Below are 19,262 nucleotides of genomic sequence, written 5' to 3' on the forward strand. Positions count from 1 at the left end.
TGTAATAATCCCCACAGGTCATGGGACGGGCCCAGTGGGAAGGAATTGAATCATGAGGGTGCGTTTTTCCCATGGTGTTTGAGTGATAGTGAATAAGTCTCATGAGATCTGATGGTTTCATAAAGGGTAGTTCCCCTGCCCATGTCCTCTTGCCTGCTGCCATGTAAGATGTGATTTTGCTGTTCCTTCACCTTTTGCCATGATTGTGAGGCTTCCTCAGCTCTATGTGGATCTGTGAATCCATTAAATCTCTTTTCTTTATAAATTACCCAAGGTTGGATATGTCTTTATTAGCAGCATGAGAATGTAGTAATACAATATATTAGCCCACTGTGTACATATAAAAATTTAAAAGACAATTTAAAAAAATCTCCAGTTTTTTACCCGCTCAAATAAGAAAATTATTAGCTTTCCCTCTCCTCTCCTCCCTTCTGTAATTCTCTTGACTCTTCTTCTCCCATGTTCACTGTCATGCTCCTGGTCAGACCCCATCACTCTTATCCAGACTATTGCAGAAGCTTCTAACTCATGGTTACTCTGTGGCCTACAGCCTCCACCTCCAATCTCTTATCCTCTGTAGCCTGTAGAGTAGCTCATGCAAAAAACACAAATTCAGATACATCATTTCCCCCTTTAGAAAAACATCAATATCTCCTCCATTAAAAAAAAATCAAACTACTTAAATAAATTAGCATGGTACTTGACGCCTGTTTCAATCTAGTTCCCAGATAACTTTTCAGCAATCTCTCAGCATCCCACCCTCTACACTATTTGCTATTTCTGTAAAATGACACCTCTGAAGCATTCTATGTCAAAATTATTCTTCCATTCTTCTGTATCTCTCTGAGTCAGGATGTGAATTTTACTATTTAAATGCATATGGAGGAGTTAGAAGGATTTAAAGACTGTGAGGAATGCTTGAGAAACAGGGTTTTTAATGTTGGTGGTGGCAGTGGTGGGTTTTGGGGGTAGGGATTGTTTGTGAGTAAAGGAAATCAAATTTTTTAACCATAAAATATAGTTTTTTGACATTTTGAGATGGCTGTTCAGAAGCTCTGCAAACAGAAGTAGCCCTACAAAGCTGTCTTTGTGAGATAGAATCTGAATTGATGAAGTCAGGTTTTCTGATTTTTCAGCAAACCTTCTGAGGACTAAAGGGAAGTTTTCCTTTGGCCCCTACAAGTGTTTCATCTAGAGACAATAAAACAAGGATTAATGGCTGCTGCTTAACATTTAAAATAAGTCATGAAGTGAATGAGGAGGAGTAACTATTTATAATACAACAGGATTTCAAAAAATAGTGAAATTTATAGAACTGCAGTCTTTTGCTGAGCTATTTTCTTTTTCCAAAAGAAAAGACTATTTTAATTAGCAGTATAAAAAAGAACATCAATATATTGCAAACCTAGTACCCTTACAGGATGGCTTTAATCCTCATTATTATATTTTTCAGAATGCTTACTCATAAGAACAGGGAGACTCAAAATGGTTTAAGCAACAGAGCTAAGACTTAAACTCCAAATTGCCCCACTCAAAGTGACGTGTGTGTTCTCACCACCAGCTCTGAGCTGCCAACTATCCATGTGTTTAAGATATGATAGAAAACATTTCATCATTGGCATGAAGAAAAAAACCTGCCATTAAAAAAAAAGATATTTCTCAACATTAAAATTTGATAATACATTGATAAGATTGGTATTAGAAATTTTTTTCAATTTCTACTTTTTGTCTTTTTTTTGTTTCTTGGTGTTTTTTTCTTTGCAAATGTACTGTTAAAAGAGGCCATCGAGTGAAACAAGTCTCTAATCCTTCCAGGGAACTGTAATCCAAGAAAACTTATGCACCTTTCCCTGTTTTGTGCTTTCACGCATCTTCCCAAGGTCTTTTTGTAAAATTCACGTTAGGAGATTAATGGCAATATATTTTCATGACATCTATAGTGCAGAATTAGCCTCTGTAATGGCATGTATGTATCTCGGTCATAAAATTCAATACTCCAGACTCTCTACTTCAGGCTCTTCAGTGGCCTCTATATTGTCCACTAAAATTATTTCCTAACTGATAAATTCTTCTTTGACACTAACCTTGTTAAAAGGCTTACAAAACTTCTTTGAGGTAAAGGAAAGCTCCTGCAAAGGCATTTCCTTTGTTTTAAGTTGTTCTCCATGTTCCACAGTATGTACATAAACACAGGAATCAGGGATAAATATCAAAACAGAACAGTCTAAAAAAACTAAAATGATAGATGTCTTGAAAACACGTGTCAGCCACAGTCATGTTATACAAAGTAGATCTGAAAACAGAAACGGAAGGCACAGAAGCATTCCTGTGTCTGTGCAGTACTTTTTATGGCTTAAATAATATAAAAAAAGATTTTCTTTCACACTGTATTTTATAACTGGAAGTTTGTCTTTACATCCGTATAATACTTTTCCAAATAAACTAAACATCAGTAAGTACTGAATGTCCTGAAGTACAGAGCAACTCAGGAGTATACTTTTTAAAACTATTCATCCAACAAATATCTGTTAAACATCCAAAAAAGTAAATTAGTAGGTGGGGAAGGAAAAGGGAGTACTAAGAGTTGAATAAACTGCGTTCACCTTCTGCAGGCACTTTCTTCAGTATTTGCTCAACTTAAAATACTCCTCCACTTCTCACTACTAGCTTGATCCTGGCTGAGCAGCATTTTACTGTTGGCAGCTATGCTGGACTGGTTGTTGTCTGTTTTAGGTTTTTCTCTGCCTTCTAAAATTTACCAGCATTTGAATAAAGTTGCTCATTTCAGTGTTAATTGTTTTGGTTTGCACATAAAACATTTTTGATTTGTTTGAGTGCAGCATTCTTTTATTACTGCGCATCCACACTTCTTCCAAAGGAAAAGAAGTTATCTTGGACATCTCTCCAGGTTAATTTTCCAAAATGATATTAATAATTTGCTTTTGTAATACTATTTCTTAGAAACTTAAACCCTGTCATTGGGTTATTACACACACCTTTCCTATTAGTCAAGAAGCCCTTAGCCCCATTAAACTTCAGTGGGAGGAGGCCGTGATCACAGTTCAAGGCTAAGCACAGCATTAAGCTCTGTGATCATCAATATTTCAGAAGGAAAAGAAATAGCTGTTGCCGCAATATTCAGCCTGCCATTCACTCTGCTAGACTTGAGATAAGACTTAGCACAATGTCATAGGTAAGTTATGATCAAAGAAGGTACAAACTTGCACGTTCCAATTAGATATATTTGAAAGTAAGTATGAAATACAGAGGAGACAGTTAAACACAAAACACACTCCTGACTCTTCTAAACTCCTTTGGAATGGCCAAACAAGATATAATATCACAATACACCCAGAGAGAGCATCAGTATTTAAAATTAAAATAACTCTTATGTTATATATAACATTTAGCAGAATTAGAGAATTAACTGCCTGTTCCATGTACCTATTAGAGGTTTTTCTTAATTAAAAGGAAAACCATATCACAAATAATTAACTTTTAAATTTAAACTTGTGAGTAATTTAGGAATCACAGTAATGAGGTTCATTTCTTTAACTGAACAAAAATGTATTGATTCAGTGTTTAAGGGTTCATAAACCGTCCTAGAATCTATTTGGTAATATTCAATAAAAAGAGGAAATAGTTCCTATTTTCAAGGAATTTATAATCTAGCACAGAAAATAAATAACCAGAGCTTATTATGTGTCTTGAAAACATTTGTAAAGCAGCAGACCAAGGTAATTTTTATAATTCAATAATATGAAGCAAAAAGGAGTGAAGAGATGATGACAGTAAATGGTCAAACATAGGATTATGGGTTGTAAAGCACTTTAGGATAAAAAATTGTGAGAACTCCTTACAATTCAGGCAGATCAAGCTGAGTGCAGAAATCAAGCTCTTTACCAGCAGATTGTGTTGCGTGAGTTATGAGGTAAATCACCAGGATACATTTATAGCACATTGCTAGGCCTAAAGTGGTATTCAATTTAGTAAATCTGAACCTGCCACAGGCATAATAGCAGAGATCAGAGCTGGTAGCATATTGTCCCTAAATTGCAAATTCCTTTCATTCTCTGTTAACAGAAAGAGGAGATGAAGCTGAGGTTTCATCTGTAGGTAAAGAACTATATGTTGAGAATAAATAAATAAACATGGTAAAGAACTAAATTTCCAAACCAGGGCAAAGTAAACATTTAAGAATATACTATTGGCCAGTCATGGTAGCTCACATCTGTTCATCCCAGAACTTTTGGAGGTTGAGGTGAGTGGATTGTTAAGGCCAGGAGTTCAAGGCCACCCTGGTAACATAGAGAGAGCTCATCTCTTAAACAACAACAACAAACTCACCTGGGTGTGGTGGTCTGTGCCTGTAGTCTCAGCTACTTGGGAGGCTGAAGCAAAAGGATTGCTTGAGCCCAGGAGTTCAAGCCTGCAGTGAACTATAGTTGTACCACTGTACTCTGGGCTGGGCTACAGAGTGAGACCCTGTCACAATAAATAAATACATATATACATACATAAAGTATTAATCAATTACATAAAATTATACAGTAGTCCCCCCACTTATCTGGGGGATATGTTCTAATAACCACAATGGGTGCCTGAAGCCATGAATACAATTGAATCCTATATACACTATGCTTTTTTAATACATACAAACGTTACATACATACATACTTTTGACAAAGTTTAACCTATAAGTTAAGCACAGTAACAGACTAGCAACAAAAACTAATTAAAATAGAACAATTATAACAATATACTGTAATAAATGCTATGTGACTGAGTTCTTAAAAGATCTTATTGTATTGTAATCACCTTTCTTCTTGTGATGAGGTGAGATGATACAATGCCTACATAATGAGATGAAGTGAGGTGACATGGCATTAGGCTACTATTGACCTTCTGAGGATATGTCAGAAGGAGCATCATCTGCTTTAGGTGATCCTGAATTATCCAACCATGAAGATGTTTGTGGGTGGATGTCAGGAACAGACAATATTGATGCCCAATGGGTGAATAGCATCTTCACCGTCCAAACAAAGCAATGATTCATGTCCCGGGCAGCAGCTGGGAGATTTCATCTCACTACTCAAATCTGTGTGCAATTTAAAATTTATGAATTGTTTATTCCTAGGATTGTCTACTTAATAGTTTTATACTGCAGTTGACTGTGGGTAAATGAAATTATAGAAAGTAAAACCGTGGATAAGGAGGGACTACTGCAGTGATAATCAACTGTCTCTAAAAACAAATAAGGTTTTACTAAACTGTCCAGGTAAAACATAGGGAATGAGGCATGAAATCAGCACAGCAAAGCAATAAATTGTGAAACTATCGACCCAAACTTCAAAAGAAGTTTGGGGGCATAATTTTGGTATTCCACTGAAGACATCAAAGCTGAGCATTTTGCAAACCGTATAAGAATGCTAGGAGGGATTTTAAACCATAAACCACTCTTTCTCTTACCTGGACCTTGAGATTCTCTCTGCCTCTTCCATTTTCCTGTCTTGTTATTCCTCCCTTGCTTCTGGTCTACTCTGCCATTGCAGTTGGCTGCCCAGTCTAACCAACTTCTCTCTGCAATCCTCTTAAAGGGACAGAACACTAAGTTGACTAAAGAGTTTTCTTCAGTAGTTAAATGGGTCTCAGAGTTACTCAGCAAAGCAGTTCCCATACTTTATTTTCCCCTGGGACTATAAAACAATATAACCCATTTATAGAGTGTCTGGAAAGAAAAAGTTTTTTGAAATTACACGAAAAGATTTGAACAATATCAGAAAACTTTGAGTTACTTGAAAAAATTGCAGGAAAAAGAAATTTAAAATTGAGTTCTATTTGCTAGCAAAAAAAAAAAAAGACAAATGGTAACAAAATGATGAATTATCACTGGAAACTGTTATATGATTGTTATAATTATTTTATTGTTGTAAAACTAGTCTATTCTTGCCAAGTTATATTAATATTTACTCAAGGTTAAAAATTAAAATGTCTCCCAATTGAAGATACAAACAAATTCAGGTTCTGACAGGCAGCACCGTCATCCACATTTCATATATACAAAATGTTTTTAGGTAAGAGCTGTTTACTATATTTGATGATTGTTCTCACTTTTGGCCTCAAGCATGCAGAAAGAAATTTTGTGCAAATTTACTGTAAAGAAAACTATAGAAGCCTAGTCACCTGCCCATAAAAATCTTCTAGTAATTTTCTGGTTATGGCTTTTTTTAAGTTCTTTTTTTTTAATCTTTGCATTACCTCCTTATAAACTAATGACTATTGCCCCTATCTGAAATATAGGAATATGAAGGTAGAGGGGATTGAGGGAGGTAATCTATTCTATATCTTATGCTCTTCATTTACTTAAAATTACTTAATTAGTATTTCATTCTGAACTTTCTCCTTTCAGAAATGTTCAAAAGGAAACTAAGGCTATTGGCTTAGTTTGGAATATTCATGTCTACCATTTTTATTTCTCATCATGCTGTAATCAGAACTGTTTTGCCTACATTTAATATCTGAAAGATACCCTCAGCATATATTTATCGCATATTTATTTATTTATTCTCAACATGTAGTTGTACAGAAAATTCTCGTTTTACCATTGTTGTTTTAGCATTATTGAATCATGTTTAGATATCTTAATTCCTTTTCCAATATTTTTCTATGTTAATTTATTTTTCAAATAGTTTTATGACTATGTAGTACATATTATCTGAGGAAATCAAACATTATATACAATATCTTATTCTTTCTTCAAAGTAGAAATTAAATTTTATCTCTCCATAACTTATATAAATTCTGTGTATCTTATGTTAAAAAAATAGTATATACTGTTCCTTTTCTTGGGCAGCATAAAGATATCCACAGTATCATAATCTATAAACTACATTATTAACGCATTTTATCTCCTAAGATTGATATGGAAATTAAGCAAGTAATGTATATCTTGAACAATTTGCAAGATATTGAGCAGTTTTTCTAGACTTTTCAGTAATTTTAAATAAATTCAATATAAAAATAGTTTTAACATACCATATAGGAAAGGGGGTGGTAAAAGAAGTTACTAAATGTCACAGATGAATGAAACCTAAAACTGTAGGTATATTTTAATATATATAACTTGCTACATACTTAGAGATATAATTGTGTTAGGCCATTCTAGCATTGATATAAAAGAATATCTGAGGCTGGGTAATTTATAAAGACAAGAGATTTCATTGGCTTGTGGTTCTGCAGGCTGTGCAAGCATGGAGCTGGCATCTGCTCAGCTTCTGGGGAGGCCTTAGGGAGCTTTTATTCATGGGAGAAGGTGAAGCAGGAATAGGCACATCACATGACAAAAGCAAGAGAAAGAGAGGGAGTTGAGTGGGGGGTACCACACACTTAACCAGATTTCACAAAAACTCACTCACTGTCACAAGGACAACACCAATTCATGAGGGTTCTTCCCTCATGACCCAAACACCTCCCACCAGGTGCCACCTCTGACATTGGGGATTACAATTCAACATGAGATTGGTGGGGATACATATTCAAACAATATCATTCCATCTCTGGCCCCCTAAATCTCATGTCCTTCTCACATTGCAAAATACAATCATGTCTTCTCAACAGTCCCCCAAAAGACCAGCGTCTCATCTGGAGATGAGCTCCATTCACCTATGAGCCCATAAAATTAAACAAGTTATTTATTTTCAAGATACAATGGGATTACAGGCATTGGGTAAACACTTCCATTCCAAAAGGAAGAAATCGGCTAAAAGAAAGGAGCAACAGGATCCAAGCAAGTCCTACACCCATCAGGGCAGTCATTTAATCTTAAAGCTCCAAAATAATCTCCTTTAACTTCATGTCCCACATGAGAGCACACTGATTCAAGGGGTGGTTTCCCAAGACCTTGGGCAGCTCGTGCTCCTGTGTCTCTGCAGGGTTCAGTCCCCATGTCTGCTCTCACAGGTTGTTGAATGCCTGTGGCTTTTCAAGGCACAGAGTGAACGCTTCCAGTAGATCTACTATTCTGGGTACTGGAGGGTGCTGGCCTCCTTCTGACAGCTCTGCTAGGCAGTGCCCTCAATCCCACATTTTCCCTCCATAATGCCTTAGTAGAGGTTTTCTTTGAGGACTCTGCCCCTACAGCAGGTTTCTGCCTGGGCACCCAGGCTTTCTTTTACATCCTCTGAAATCTAGGCAGAGACTGCCAAGCCTCATTCACCTTGTGCACCTATAAGCTTAACACCATGTGGCTTATGGCTTGTACCCTCTGAAGCAGCAGCCCAAGCTGTACATGGGCCCCTTTGGCCTGAGGCTGGAGCCAGAGTTGCCAGGACGCAAGGATAAAACTCCTGGGATGGTGCAGGACAGTGGTGCCCCAGGCCTGGGCCCCAAAACCATTCAGTCCTCCTGGATCTCTGGGCCTGTGATGGGAGGGGCTGCCTCAAAGATCTCCGAAATGTCTTTCAGGCCTTTTCCGATTGTCTTGGCTATCAGGATTGGTCTGCTTTTTATTTATACAAATTTATCTAGCAAATGGTTGCTCCACAGCCTGCTTGAAATCCTCTCCTGAAAAAGCATTTCTTTCTTTACCAGATGGCCAGGCTGCAGATTTTCCAAACTTTTATGCTCTGCTCCCTGTGTAAGTACAAGTTCCAACTTTAAGCCATTTCTTTGCTCCTGCCTCTGAGTATAGACTGTTGGAAGCAGCCAGGACATATCTTGAACACTTTGTGGCTTAGACATTCCTTCCACTGGATACCTTAGGTCATCACTCTGAAGGCCAAATTTCCACAGATTCCTAGGCCATGAACAGAATGCAGCGAAGTTATTTGCTAAGGCATAACATGTGTGACTTTTGCTCTAGTTCCCAATAAGTTCCTCATTTCCATCTGAGACCTCCTAATCTATCCATGTCACTATCAATGTCACTATCTGCATTTTGGTCACAACCACTTAACCAGTCCTAAGAAATTCAAATTTCCCCCTCATCTTTCTGTCTTCTTCTGAGACCTCCAAACTCTACCAACCTCTGTCTGTTACACAGTTCCAAGTCACTTCCACATTTTCAGATACCTTTGTAGCAAGACTCTCCATCTGGTACCAATTTTCTCTGTTAGGCAATTCTAGAATTGATATAAAGAAATACTTAGGTTGGGTAATTTATAAAGAAAAGAAGTTTAATTGGCTTATAATTCTGCAGGCTGTATAAGAATGTCATTGCACCTTCTCACCTTCTGGGGAGGCCTTTTACTCATGGCAGAAGGTGAAGCAGGAGCAAGTACATCACATGACAAGAGCAGGAGAAATAAAGGGAACAGGGGGGAGGTGCCACACATTTAAACAACCAGACCTCATGACAACTGACTCACTATCATGAGGACAGCACCAAGCAGCCTTATAACCCAAGCCCCTCTAACTAGGTCCTACCTCCAACATTGGAGATTACGTTTCAACATGAGATTTGGTAGGGACACATATTCAAGCTATATTAATACTCATTTTGTCTAGTTATAGCAATATAATATTAATCTGGTAGAAAAATTCATTTTAAAATATTTAAATTTTAATAATACTTCCAGGTGATAAAATTCCAAAAGTCTAGCTGCTTTGAGTTAAACATTCAATTACATAAAATCCTTTTAACATTATCTAAGTTTATTTTCAACACCAAAGTATTTTAACATAGGTGAAGTCATCTGATCTCAAAAGCCTAGTGATATAAGCAGCACATAGGCTCTCTTTTTTTTTTTTTTTTTTTTTTGAGACAGAGTCTAGCTAGCTCTGTTGCCCAGGCTGGAGTGCAATGGCCGGATCTCAGCTCACTGCAAGCCCCGCCTCCCGGGTTCACGCCATTCTCCTGCCTCAGCCTCCTGAGTAGCTGGGAGTACAGGCGCCCGCCACCTCGCCCAGCTAATTTTTTTTGTATTTTAGTAGAGACGGGGTTTCACCGTGTTAGCCAGGATGGTCTCGATCTCCTGAACTCGTGATCCGCCCGTCTCGGCCTCCCAAAGTGCTGGGATTACAGGCTTGAGCCACCGCGGCCGGCCAGGCTCTCTTTATTTCACAAAAAAAATAATATAGTGACTCCGAGTTAAGAAACTTCTTTGATTTCATAGGACTAGTAGAGGGAGATACTGAGATGAAAACAAGGCTATTATTATTCATGAGTTTCCCCCAAGTCTGCATTGGAAACGCTACTCAATAACATTTTGGGTGCTGCATTAGTCCATTCTCACACTGCCTGTAAAGATACTACCTGAGATTGTGTAATTTACAAACAAAAAAGGTTCAACTGACTCAAAGTTCTGCATGGCTAGGGAGGCCACAGGAAACACAATCATAGCAGAAGGCAAAGGAGAATCAAAGTGTCTCCTACATGGTAGCAGGAGAGAGAGAGACAGAGAGAAAGAGAGAGAGAGAGAGAGAGAGAGAGAGGAAGGGCCACACTTTAAAACCATCAACGCTTGTGAGAACTCACTCACTATCAGAAGAGCATGGGGGAACCATTCCATGATCCAATCACCTTCCACCAGGTTCCTCCCTCAACTCGTCAGGATTATAATTTATGATGAGATTTGGGTGGTGACACAGAGCCAAACCATATCGGGGCCTTTTAAATTAATTCTTTATAAGAAAATAAAATCCTTATGCACACAATAATCATCCTCCCAATCTACTCTAATTGTAATAAATAAGATGCATATGCTTTAAAGTATGCTGCTAGAGGCTGCCATTTATAAATAGGCGGAATTGCTTATTACTGACAATACCAGTCCAGTCATTAGTATAATGTTTCCATTTCTCTTTGTGTTTATCTGGATGCTTAGAAGACCTTATAGTTACTTTCAAAATTCAGCCCAGTTATTTTCTTTTTCTTCCTCTGTAAGTGTTATATTTCTTAAGATACATAATCAGAACTAAGGCTTTGAGATAAATCATTAGAAAAGTTGAAGCATTTTCTGCATGTATGCTATTCTTACAATTAATTCCTATCAGAATCAATTACACATTTCAGGCCTCCAGATGGAGAATTCTGTACCTGCTGATGATTGAAAGGACAGGAAGTTTATTACATTTATACGTACAAGATTCCTTTCCTTTCTCTCCAGCCCTCATAGCAATCATTAATAACGTAACCTTCAGTACAATGGGCTGTCAGCGCTTACCCTCTATTAGAAGAAAAATATACCACACATTTCCATAGTGAATGGGAAATGCAAGCTGAAAAATGTGATAACATGAAGAGAGGCATTCTTTCAAGTTATTTTGCCTAATTCTATTTGATACCTGGAGGAAGGTGATATTTTATCTTCCTATTGTAGATACTGAATGGGAACAATCAAAGCAATATATTCTGGACTTTTCAGGTCAGAAGAAAAAGGTTTCTTTTGTGACTATGGTTCAGTATGGCAGGTTCTGTTTTTATTGTTGGTAGCAGAGTTGATCTAAGAATAATTTCCCAAGTTTTGCAGGATATTTGCAAATTAGAACTTATAATACAATTGTGCAGTCCTATTCTCAACTCCAGGCATTCAAAATTTGAAAATACTAACGGTACAGAATTAAAAGCTAATTACTATATGAATTAGTTTTATTTCTTTTTCTTTATCATTGCCATCAAGAAAAATTTATTTTTCAAATGTCAGTGGGAATTGCTCATGAACAAGTCAGTTAAAATATAATGTAGTTAACTACTATGACCATGAAATTGTAATATAATTCACATTGGAGACATACAGCAATTGTACTTAGTAGAATAAAAGAAACATTGCCCAATAGGCAGCAATAAAAGGTAGTGAGCTCATTGCTGTGAGAAATAGAGACTAGATGAACACTTATCAATAATGTAATGATGTCATATAGGAAACATTTAGGAAATGCTTAAATAAAATAATGGATGAACCAATTTACACAAAACTCCCTCCCTATCATGGCAGTCTATGCTTCTGTGAAAAGTAATATGAAATCAAAGATTTAAACTGGTCAAGATTAATCCAAGACACTAAGAATTTGTGGAAAGAATTGTTTGGTAGATAAAATCAACTTATATCAAGGACTTATGTATGTCACTATATATAAATCATCTCATTTAATTTTCACAATAAATCTGAGCTAAATATGATTCTCCTCCTACTCCTCGACAGCTGAGAGAGAAGGAAACTTGCACAAAGTCACCCAGCCAGTGAGGTGGAACTAGAACCCCAAAGCCTATGCACTCAGCCATTTGTCTTTCTGTATTTAAAACTATCTAGGTATTCTTCCAATTATTCTGAAAAATGTGATTCTAACCCTATTACATAATATTACAGTTGAAGTTTTGTAGAAAAAAACATATAGAGTAGATCATCTCAGGCAGCCCGTCAATGACAAAATGCCAATACCCAGCTTAAGATTTTGGCTTAGTCAGTTCATTTGGATGACATATCTTAGCAGGTAATCCTGGATATTTTCCCAAGAAACACCAGAAGTGGTTTCAGAGGATGTAGAGAAGGGATTTCTAGATCTTTGTGCCCAAAAAAAAGAAATTAATTTCCTCAGAATAAAAGCTTCCTTACCTTACACTGCAGAAATTAAGCGTAATTTGCATGAGTCTTTCAAAGAGCCCCACCAGAATTCACCTGGAAACTAATTGTCATCTACTAGGTTAGTTACAATGGAACCCCAGCCTAATTCAAATCTTCTTCACTCAAAAATTCATTTGACAAACAATTTTTTTTTGGCTTAAAGTGTTTGGTTTCAGCAACAAGATTAGTATCACTCCTAGTTTTTTTTTGTTTGTTTGTTTGTTGTTGTTGTTTTTACAAAGTAACCAATTTAAACAAAACAACAGTCTGCTTTTGCAAGGAAATTACCACATATTTAAGTTTTAAGCTAAGTTAAATTCTGTCCATTAACATTTCTTAAGTCTCTCAACTTCTTTACCATCCATCACAGCTTTGTGACCTGGTAGGTTTTCATGGATCCAGCAATCCCCTGAGCTTCACGTTCCTGCTCAAAGAGCCCTGGACATCACTATCCATCCTCTTTCTCCTCACCATCTCCTCATTATCTAATGCCTCAGAATATCTCAGCCCTCCTAGTCATGAAGATGGCACTGCCACAGGATGCCATCACACATGCTGCAGCAAAGCCATCAGGAGTCCAGGGCCCAGGTTGGACCCAGTTGGAACTCCAGAAGCCCTGACTTGCTTATTGGTGTCCCCTGGACCAGACAGCAAAGCCAAATGAGTGCAAAGGAGTTAACACTTTCTGTGCAAATTTTGACCAGTTCAAGTCACAATATGGCAAGGGTCTGACATATAAATTCTTCCTTCCTCTATACCATGGACAAACTGTTCCAGGAGCCCTCTCCTGGGGACATTCCACATGACTGAGCAACTAGTTCTGTGACTCCTAAGGCTGTTCATCTTGGTAATACACCAAACCCCAAATCACATTTGCTTATAATTGTTTTCCCTCCTTCCCTCACACATAGAGCCCTAAGGTTGCCCCACTAAAGCCTGAGAATGTTAGCCTTGCTTCAGTCTCTGATTTCCAAGAGACGTTGTCTCAACTTTTTTCTTCTCGTTAGTTTTCCACAAGGCTTAAAGCAAAGAAATGCAAACATAGAAGTTTAATCAGGAGAAATGTTGTTTAGTTTAACATTATGACTAAAGCAATTTTCACAGACTTCTGAATGAAATCTGAGCAACACATAACTATATAACCATAATGTAACATTTTCCTGCAGTCTTAATTAAAAATTAATACAACTGACTATAGTCTTTATTATTTAATTAATCATCACCAGAATTTACAAAATACTTCTTCCAATTTCGGGGGGAAAGGGTAAAACCTTCAATTTTTTTTCTGTTTTACTTCTCTATATAGGGAGTGACTTCCACTTTAAAACAGAAAATGCTGTTGCCAGAAAATGTACTGTCCTGGTGCTTTAAGGTCAACAGTTTAATTTTGGGTAAGCACTTTCCTTTCTTTTATTCCCATATCTTCATTATAGCTCACTTTCACATAAAGCTAAATGTACTTTTTCATCACCAAGGCAATAAAAAGGTTAATTTAAAGCAAGACCAGGAAAAAAAAAAAGTCAGCAATTTACCGTAGCCAATCTCTGATTCCCTTGAAGTGTTTTATTCGTTTAATTGTTTTTATTTTGAATTATTCCAAGCACCCCAAAATCTAAAGACTAATAAAACGAATGCAAGAGTACCTATCACCCTGCTTTACCCAATCCAGGCATCTGGCAAATCTACTTCAGATTTTTACAATTAAAAGCACATTAGTTGGAGTCAATACCACATAAGTACCGCTCCCTATGTCATCTTTTTCATCCTTTGTGATGAGGAATTTTATTTTTCAGTCTCTTATGGGAGTTTGAGTCATTCATATATATGAATTCATGTGTGGAAATAATCTTTTAATATTTTTATAAATGACATTAAAATATAAATTCATTTAGTTAAACAATCTTGCTTGTGGCACTTTCTGTGTGCTAAACAATAATCCAGGAATTGAATTTACAGTGAAAAACAATACAAAGTCTGTATTTTTTAGACTTACAGTTGAGGAGCAAAACAAATAAATTTACAATATGCTATGTAAAAGTGATAATTGCTTTTTTTTTTTGAGATGGAATCTCGCTCTGTCACCCAGGCTGGAGTGCAGTGGCTGGATCTCAGCTCACTGCAAGCTCCACCTCCCAGGTTTACGCCATTCTCCTGCCTCAGCCTCCCGAGTAGCTGAGACTACAGGCGCCCTCCACCACGCCAGGCTAGTTTTTTGTAATTTTTTAGTAGAGATGGGGTTTCACCATGTTAGCCAGGATGGTCTCGATCTCCTGACCTCGTGATCCACCCGTCTCGGCCTCCTAAAGTGCCAGGATTACAGGCTTGAGCCACTGTGCTCGGCCTAATTGCTTTTTAAAAAGGATAAGCACTTTGGAAAGCAAAGGTGGGAGGATCACTTGAGCTCAGAAGTTTGAAACCACTGGACAACATAGTGAGACCTTGTCTCTACAAATAATTAGAAAATTAGCTGGACATTGTGGTATGTGCTTGAAGTCTCAGCTACTCAGGTGGCTGAGGCAGGAAGATTTCTTGAGACCGAGAGTTTGAGGTTGCAGTGAGCTACTATCACACCACGGCACTCTAGCCTAGGCAATAGAGAGAGTTCCTATCTCGAGAGAGAGAGAGAGATAAGGAAATAAAGAGTGTTAGAGTGAGAGGTGCTAAAACATTTAGACTGATGAACAAAGATTTGAATAATGTACAGAAGAGAGACAGTGCAGCAGCTGTGGAGAAGTCTCCTAGAGAGAGGTGACAGCAAATGGCTAAGACAGGCCATGAGTGATGAGTTCAAGAATCAAAAAGTGGCAAGAAAGAATTTAATGAGCCCAGTCGATGATATGGTTTGACTGTGTCCCCACCCAAATCTCATCTTGAATTGTAGTTCTCATAATCCCCACATATTGTGGGAGGGATGCAATGGAAAGTAACTGAATCACGTGGGATGGTATCCCCCATGCTATTCTCATGGTAGCGAGGAAATTTTCACATGATCTCATGGTTCTATAAGGGGCTTTCCCCTTTGTTTGGCTCTCATTTTTCTCTCTCCCGCTGCCTTGTGAAGAAGGACATGTTTGCTTCCCCTTCTGCCATGATTGTAAGTTTCCTGAGACCTCTCCAGCCCTTTGGAACTGTGAGTCAATTAAACCTCTTTCCTTTATAAATTACTCAGTCTCGGGTATGTCCCTATAGCAGCAGAGGAACACACTAATACTGTTGAGAACCAGAAGAGGAATTTGCAAATGTTCATTGTACAACATGCATTTTTCATTTAAACATGACTTTTTAGAGCTTGAACCATGTTGTAATGAATAAATCTTCCCATTTGTTAAGAAAATTTAATTATCCATGTCTATATTAGTTTACATTGTTTCCAATTTTTACTATTTTCACTGTTGCAAACAGTGCTACAATAAATGTGCTTTTTCATACCTGTTTTCAAACTCTCCCTATTTGTTGAAGACAACAGGTTTTTCACCTTTAGAATGACACATAATTTGAATTTTGATTATTATACAAATACCATATTTCCAGTGGAATCATGTTTTTATTTCTTTTAAATATTCCTCTATGATATGTATGCAAACTGAATGGGGTATTTTAATAGTTATTTTGACAGTAAATAAAATACTTTTGGTGACGCTCACCTAGTCTGAAACTCAACTGGTTATATGTGTGGGAGGAAACTATTGATAAGATTCTACTTCACACCTCAAACCAGAACTGCTAGCCTGATAAGCAAAGATCCCTCCTGTTACCCATTTACTCTAGTGGCTAGGGGTAAAGCGAAACTCGTTATATATTCAAGACTAGTCAGAGGTGGGAGAAGTGCATCAAGGGAGGAAAAATAGAACATGGCAAGCCATGGGTGAGTATTAACTAACATCAAAGAATCAAGCAGATAGCAGAATTCTAGATCCATCCAGTAACCAGGAAGCCTACAATGTTGAGAGAAATAAAGCAAGAATAATCAGAAAGCAATGCAAATGTTGGAGATACAAGCAAATACACCAGATAACAAAATAAATTATTCAGGAAAACAGTCCTGATATAAACATATACTAGATGCCTGATAATCAGGCAAGATTTTCTCTTGGTCAAATGTCCAAACACGGCTTCCTTGGATCTAAGCCCTAAAACAACCTAACAGGAACACCTCACCAGAAGGAGGAGTTACAGCGGGAGAAAAACAACAATGTCTCAAAACCACAGAACATAGCTTACATTTTTTAAAAGACTGAAAATGGAAAAACATATAATGCACCTGTAATAGAAACTGTCATTATCTTATCATTCCTGAGACCCTTATGTACCCCTTCTGACTTCTCACTGCCAATTCTTGCATCTCTCTAAATACTGTTTGTTTGTTTGTTTTCATTCTTCAACGCCCTGGAACAACACTTTGCTTATGGGCAGGAGACACCAGAAATACCAAATTATTACCACTGTCAAGGAACAGTCCTCAATGAATGACTTACTGGAGTTGGTGTAACGGTACCCCAGCCTCCTCTCTGGCTAGGAGAGTCTGAAGACTTGATTTTGTCCTGGCCTCAGGTTTCCCCTAAGAAACTAAGTTTCAGGGGCCCCCTGTGGTAGCCAGATTTGAAAAGCACCTGTTAGTGGCTACCAAACCTCCAATCCTCTGCTGGCACACCCCACATCATCCCCCGCAAAAGTACTTGAACTTCAATTCTTATTTGAGGGACTGAAGTCTCCATTTTCTTTCTGGCCACGGGCTAGGGACCACTCTCAGCTCATAGAAGTCACTCCCAGTCCCATTCCCCAGAAGCCCCTCCACTTCAGCAATGGAGAAAGCAACCAGGTCAAGCCCCTCTCATACTTGGAATCTCTCTAACTACTTCCTCAGTCACCAGCCAGAGAAAACTGCACTGTTAAAGGACCTGTGTTTTCATGTGAGGCCTGCTCTGATAATGTTCATATCCTAAGGTCAGCTGACGTAAGGATTTCCCTAGATTAGCTGGTTGATCGAATCATCAAGGGCCAGGAGGCATGGAGAGCCATCTGATAATTGCGACAACCACAGCAATCATTTAATTGAACGTGAGATTGAGGTGGTGTTTGCACAATTCTGTAAATATATAAATAATCCTTGAACTGTGAACTTAAAACTGATGGACTTTACGTATGTAACTTCTACCGCAATAAAGCTTTTACAAATCACTTCCATGCATATCATCTTATTTATATTTTAGAAAAATCTTTTGTATTTTAGTTATTATTATTCCTATTTTTGCAGATAAGGCCAAACTAAGACAGAGTTTAAGGTATTCCCAGGAACACAGAGTGGTAAAAGTAGAATCAAATCAATGCCTTTTGCAGATTACATTACTTTGTCCTATTTACTGCCTGTGTTACGTAAATGTAAGGCAACCTTATAATTTTTTAGATGTTTCTTGAAAAATACACACCATTTAAAAATGCAGATCACATTACAAACAATTTTACATTTTGCTGTAGAATTGCTTTCAGGTTTTAAATCGCTTTCTATAGGGTTAAAGTGGAAGAAAACACTTAGGAAGTCAATTGCTGTTTTTACAAACCTATTCCCTACATAGCAGAGCTGCGGCGGCAGGGAGGGAAGTGTCTCGTGATGAACATTAACAGTAGATGAGAACTTCAGTCAGCTTTTCTCAGTGTACAAAGAAATGTATAATGAATTCTAGTGTCCCATATTAGAGATAGTCTATTTTATACTCTACACATTTTGCCTAAGAGTATGGAGTCTCAAACGCCCCTGATGAACAGTCACAGCTGTTATTTCCACTGATTCAGAAACGACGGTCCTAAAATAAATCCCACGCTTAATTAGCAATTCAAATATTGCATAAAATATTTCTATGCTCCAATTTTTTTCAGCTGATAAAAATTCAGGTTTTTTAATAAAAAGGAAGACAACTAAAATATTATAAGTCCAAGGAGAATGCGGAAATAAAATTGATTTTAATTGTATTTCTTCCCCTAAAGTGAAAACATTTTTCTCATGTAAAGTATGTTTTAGGGATCACTAAAAATTTGCAATTGCTAAACAGCTGCCTGGCACATACACACACACACACACACACACACCCCCATTGATAAAAGTTTTGAATACTGACAAAAGAATATGTTATAAACTATTAAAATGCGAAACTGTCAGTTGCTTTTAATTTCATAAATGACCAATATTCATTAAACATGCAAAAAATATATGTACATGTACATATATTTAATTTCTACCATCCCTATCGGTTTAGTCATCCAAGACGTCTTGAAGACATTTTCTTTTTCTTCTTTCTTATCCACACTATGCCTTCAACACAAAATAAAATGAAGTGCCAATATAGATGTTTTACTGTTAGAAAGTCTTAGAACAATCATTCCTTAGCTCTTTTCACTTTGCCTAATTTTACTTATACATATATCAAGTGAGATGCTTGTTAAATAGTCGATTCGTGTTCAGAGTAGCCACATGTGACCCAAAGTTAGTGGCATTAAACACTTAAAATAGTAATAAGGCAGTTAAAAGTCTCAGTTGGCTAAATTACAATCCCTGGGGCAGTCTCTTCTTTACACCCTGCACTACTTTCTTGCCACGATTAACAGTTAAATTCAGATAGCAAACTCTGTTGCTTCCTTTTTTTTTTTTTTTTTTGATACGGAGTCTCACTCTGTCGTCCAGGCTGGAGTGCAGTGGCGCAATCTCGG

Source organism: Macaca thibetana, chromosome 3 (assembly GCF_024542745.1).
Source record: "Macaca thibetana thibetana isolate TM-01 chromosome 3, ASM2454274v1, whole genome shotgun sequence".
NCBI classification, from domain to species: Eukaryota; Metazoa; Chordata; class Mammalia; order Primates; family Cercopithecidae; genus Macaca; species Macaca thibetana.